Raw genomic sequence first — 6,831 nt, 5'->3', positions numbered from 1 at the left:
CGAGTGAGGTCGTACAAATTGTTACGAATTAGCCACCTCGTAAAATTCGTACGAATTCCCGTGAGATCGGGTTGTCCAGTCGAACGCCTCACTGCAGTTCCAGTGTAAAAACTCACGACTCTGCTTTTCCTACTTGAATGTTGATTATTCTCCTCATATTCTCCACTGTTGCGGCTCCTCTCTTCCCTAACGCTCTGTTTACTTCCTGTCTCTATGAAGCCCCTCCTTCTGAAAAGCACACTGTGCTCTGATTGGTTGGCTGGAGCAGTGTGTTGTGATTGGTCGAGCGCTTCGAGTGTGTTTGGGAAAGTCCTGCCCCTTTCCATAACCACCAGTTTAACACACTACTAACTAACTCAACCAGGCCCCGCCCCTTTATTCTGCGCATTAATTATTATAATGAGGAATATTGAGACGTGTTCGTTCTCGGAAGAAACTCAAGACGATGAACATCTCCGAGAAAGAGAAGTTAGCGAGAGAGAAAGAGTGTTTCTGTTATCACAATCAACATGACATTCGTCTGGCCAGATATGAGACCAAACAAACACGGCAGTAAAAGTAAAAAGTCATCTTTGACATGAAGTTCGAAGGTCAAACCGCACAATCGCACAAATAACACAAGTTACCATTATCTGAATTTACACAAGTGGTGTGTTTTAGCAACTGATGTCACATACTTTACACACATATTGGCATATCACAACAGTTTTACTCTTATAGAAGATATTGGGATTATTTTACTTATAAATCACCAAAAAGGCCTAAAATAAGTTTGATGTATAGTTTATGATGATTTCCCCTGTCTATGATTAAGTTTATTAACGATTTCTTGACAAAGCAGAACGAAAATACTACACAGAAAGATAAAAATAAAATACAGAACTCTAAAAATACTATTTCTGCTAGAACTGAATGAGAACATCAGTGTTTTCTTCACTTCTGTCTAACACACACACACACACACACACACACTCACACTCACGCGCACAATGTTTTGACAAAACAGGAGAAAAACACAGAGAGAGAGAGAGAGAGTAAAGTCCAGAGTCCGGTTTGAAGCAATTCTTGCTCAATTATTAAAATCCCAGCTAAAACTACAGATTTCAACATTTTCCAATGAAAATCTGACAGTTCTGTCCATGTGAATGACGCAGTTGTGTGTGATTTCCAGAGAGACGCTCGAGATAAATATGATTCCTCTTCTGACTGTAGTTTATGATGAGCTCCAGTGATGATTGACATCATCAGCTTCATCAATCATTGGCTTTGAGGGATTATATAAGAGCATGTGAGCGTCTCGATGAGCTCTGTTCCAGACATCTTATCTGGATCTTCACAATCATAAATTCATAAACATGGATAAAATGGCAGCACGGCGGCAGACGCTGATCAAACACACACTGACTCCGCGAGAGCTGACCAATCGCTCAGTGTTTACAGTGAATACTGACAGACATTCACAGAGCAATCAATCCAGACGCTCATTCTGCCGTTTACAGTTCATCATATACTGGACATCTACTGTACATCTACAGGACATCTACTGGACATCTACTGTACATCTACTGGACATCTACTGGACATCTACTGTACATCTACAGGACATCTACTGTACATCTACTGTACATCTACAGGACATCTACTGTACATCTACTGTACATCTACTGGACATCTACTGGACATCTACAGGACATCTACTGTACATCTACAGGACATCTACTGTACATCTACTGGACATCTACAGGACATCTACAGGACATCTACTGGACATCTACAGGACATCTACAGGACATCTACTGTACATCTACTGGACATCTACTGTACATCTACAGGACATCTACTGTACATCTACTGGACATCTACAGGACATCTACAGGACATCTACTGGACATCTACAGGACATCTACTGTACATCTACAGGACATCTACTGTACATCTACTGGACATCTACAGGACATCTACTGGACATCTACAGGACATCTACAGGACATCTACTGTACATCTACAGGACATCTACTGTACATCTACTGGACATCTACAGGACATCTACTGTACATCTACAGGACATCTACTGTACATCTACTGTACATCTACTGGACATCTACTGGACATCTACAGGACATCTACAGGACATCTACTGTACATCTACTGGACATCTACTGTACATCTACTGTACATCTACTGTACATCTACTGGACATCTACTGTACGTCTACAGGACATCTACTGTACATCTACTGTACATCTACTGGACATCTACTGGACATCTACAGGACATCTACAGGACAACTACAGGACATCTACTGGACATCTACTGTACATCTACTGTACATCTACTGGACATCTACAGGACATCTACAGGACATCTACTGGACATCTACTGGACATCTACTGTACATCTACAGGACATCTACAGGACATCTACTGTACATCTACAGGACATCTACTGGACATCTACTGTACATCTACTGTACATCTACTGTACATCTACTGGACATCTACTGTACATCTACAGGACATCTACTGTACATCTACAGGACAACTACTGTACATCTACTGTACATCTACAGGACATCTACTGTACATCTACTGTACATCTACTGTACATCTACAGGACATCTATTGGACACCTACAGGACATCTACTGGACATCTACTGTACATCTACTGTACATCTACAGGACATCTACTGGACATCTACAGGACATCTACTGGACATCTACTGGACATCTACTGGACATCTACTGTACATCTACTGTACATCTACTGTACATCTACCACACATCTACTGGACATCTACTGGACATCTACTGGAAAACTACTGGACATCTACTGTACATCTACCACACATCTACTGGACATCTACTGGAAAACTACTGGACATCGACTGTACATCTACTGGACATCTACTGGACATCTACTGTACATCTACCACACATCTACTGGACATCTACTGGACATCTACTGGAAAACTACTGGACATCTACTGTACATCTACTGTACATCTACCACACATCTACTGTACATCTACTGGACATCTACTGGAAAAATACTGGACATCTACTGTACATCTACTGTACATCTACAGGACATCTACTGTACATCTACTGGACATCTACTGTACATCTACCACACATCTACTGGAAAACTACTGGACATCTACTGGACATCAACTGTACATCTACTGTACATCTACTGGACATCTACTGTACATCTACAGGACATCTACTGTACATCTACTGGACATCTACTGTACATCTACTACACATCTACTGGAAAACTACTAGACATCTACTGGACATCTACTGGACATCTACTGGACATCAACTGTACATCTACTGTACATCTACCACACATCTACTGGAAAACTACTAGACATCTACTGGACATCTACTGTACATCTACTGTACATCTACTGTACATCTACTACACATCTACTGGAAAACTACTAGACATCTACTAGACATCTACTGGACATCTACTGTACATCTACCACACATCTACTGTACATCTACTGTACATCTACCACACATCTACTGGAAAACTACTAGACATCTACTGGACATCTACTGGACATCTACTGTACATCTACTGTACATCTACTACACATCTACTGGAAAACTACTAGACATCTACTAGACATCTACTGGACATCTACTGTACATCTACCACACATCTACTGTACATCTACTGTACATCTACCACACATCTACTGGAAAACTACTAGACATCTACTGGACATCTACTGTACATCTACTGTACATCTACTACACATCTACTGGAAAACTACTAGACATCTACTAGACATCTACTGGTCATCTACTGGACATCAACTGGACATGCAGAACAAGACACGTCACAAAGACCCTGCTTGAAATAACATTACAAATAATATTATAATACACTAAAAATTCAATTGCATGTACACGCCTCTAAATGCAATCTTATAAAATGCAATGCAATAAAATAAAAAATAAACAAATTAAATTAAATTGAATAAATTAAATAAAATGCAATGCAATAAAATAATATAAAATAATAAAATAAAATGAAAAATAAATAAAATAAAATAACTGCAATGCAATACAATTAAAACAATGCAACAAAATGCAAAATGTGATTGCAATGCATTGCGGTTTTCAAAATTTACCACATATTGAACTTTAAAATATTCAGAATATTTATATATATTTAAAGTTTGTTTCACATGTAAACTCCTTCATTAAGACTCTATTGTGGGGATGAGATTTGTAATTGATCATAAGTATTGACTTATGAGAAACTTTGCCAAATATTGTAAATCCCGCAAACCCCCAGCAGCATGAATTATGAATATCAGTGCACAGATGAGGCTGTAGAAGAGTGTGTTCATGATCTGAGGAGCCATCATCAGTCTGTTCGCCTTTACTGTGGAGCTCAAACTAAGTTGAATGACTGAATGATTCATGCGGGCCGGTTTGACTGAACTAACTCTGTTTCTATGGCAACAGCTCCGCTCTGATGGCAACAGCTCCATCATTGGTCCAGTGTGTCGAGCGGATACACACACGGTTCCTCCGCAGGTCATCGAGTCAGATGAGGACTTATGATTGCATTAGAAACCACAACCAAGAAAGAGAAAGAGAAGAGAACTCTCTCTCTCTCTCTCTCTCTCACACACACACACACACACAGCTACGCAATCACATGCTCCACTTCCTCTACAGCTCTAAACCCTGTGAACTCTCTCTCAAGACTGAGTGACTTTGATACAAGGTGTGTTATCGGCTTCACATCGCCAAATCATTAGTCACTTTACATTAATACACTCTGCATGCATACACTCTACATAACGGAAGAGAAATGCATTGCACTGCAATAAAATATAAAAATGATCAATTAAAAATTCCACAAATTTAATAAAATACAAAAAAATATGTATAATTAAAATTTTTTTTTGTTAAATTAAAAAACAACAACAATGCAATAAAATAAATAAATAAATCTCCCCCCCCCCCCCACCCAAAAAAAATAAATAAAAATAAAATAAAAAAATATATAATAAATAAAAAAAAATTCCCACCAAAACACTGAGAACATGAATCCTGCCTGGAAACCAGTCAAGGGTTTTCCGGCTGTTCTAATTGGACGAGCTCCTTAGCAACCATTCAGCACATCGACCATTCAGGTCAGGCAGAAGAGTCTCTGTGAAGACACACACACACACACACACACACACACACACACACACAGGCAGACCTGTGATCAGTGCTTCACCACTGAGGATCACACACTCATCTGCAGGTTCATTCACAAACACACACACACACACACACACACACACACACACACACACACACACACACACACACACACACACACAGAGAAAACAAAAAACACAAAACAAAACGACTAAAATTACTCTATTCTGCAAAAATATTAATAAAAGCTATAATAGTATCGCAATTATGAAAAATAACACTGGTTATTATTATTATACAGTAAAATATTAATTATGGACATCATTTTCAACTATGATAAGTAAAAAAAAGTAATTAAAAGTAATTATGCATATGATTCCTCACATGTTCTTCAAAAATCTACTTGCATTTACACGATGTTTCATCAAGTGTCTTCAAATCAGAAATCGTCTGTATTATCACAGCAAAAACAGGAACTATTGTTAATTATAAACGATCTGTGATTTTCCACCAGTCGCTCCGACTCCGAGATCAGGCCGGGACGAGCGGCTGTCAGTCATCTCAGGTGAAGCGGCTGTGCATTATTGAAGCGGCCGGGTCATGTGGTCATGTGGGTCATGTGGTCACGTGACCCTGCCACCCTCAGACAGACAGACAGATAGCGGGAGAGATGTGTGTGTCTCTCTTATTAAAGCAATGACACCTGATCTCCAGGTAACAGAAGAGCGGCGGCCGGCTGGCGTTTCACTGCAAATCTCGTCAGTCCAAACACTCCAGGAGATCGTCCAGTTTGAGGAAACAATTCCTTTATATTAGAAAAAGTAAATTCGGCTCTATTACTACAGACTTTACTGAAACTATTTTCAAAAATACATTAAAAACGAATATATAACAAATATTTATTTATTTTGAGGTTTGTAGGCCTATAGAATACATTTTTTAATTAATATATATATATATATTTTTTTTAAATTTTAATATAATTACAGTAATTTTTCTTAATAAAAAACATACAGGTGTTTACTATAAATGCCATTATTGACATGTACCTTCAGTCTGAAAATCCAATCCAATATTACTTTAATTATAAAAAACTAACATAGTATAAACAAACAAAAAATGTATATATATATATATATATATATATTTATTGTGCAAAACAAACAATCAATTTTTACATAAATATGACGGATTCTGGATCCCACCATCATCTCAAGAACCATTTATCCACTAATAAAGTTTTCTTGGTAACAGTTTATTTTACAGTGTCACTGTTACATATGTTACAAACAGTTATAGTAAGAACTATTAATTACATACAATTAGATACTTAATATCACATTTAAATATATGATTACAATAACAGACACCTTAAAAAGTGTCCTTGTAACACACGTTACATGTACTTGTTGATGTTGTAAAGGGTTGGGCAACGATTAATCACATCCAAAATAAAAGTTTGTGTTTACATAATATATGTGTGTGTAGTGTGTATAATTATTTTGTATATATAAATACCCACACATGCATGTATATATTTAAGAAATATTTGCATGTATATACTTTATATATATTTATACATTAAATATACAATATTATATATAAATATAAATATTTGAAATATTAAGAACACATTTTTCTTAAATATACACA

The sequence above is a fragment of the Pimephales promelas genome, chromosome 15, assembly GCF_988280905.1.
Source record: "Pimephales promelas chromosome 15, fPimPro1.hap1.1, whole genome shotgun sequence".
Lineage (NCBI taxonomy): Eukaryota > Metazoa > Chordata > Actinopteri > Cypriniformes > Leuciscidae > Pimephales > Pimephales promelas.
This window is presented reverse-complemented; position numbering follows the sequence as displayed.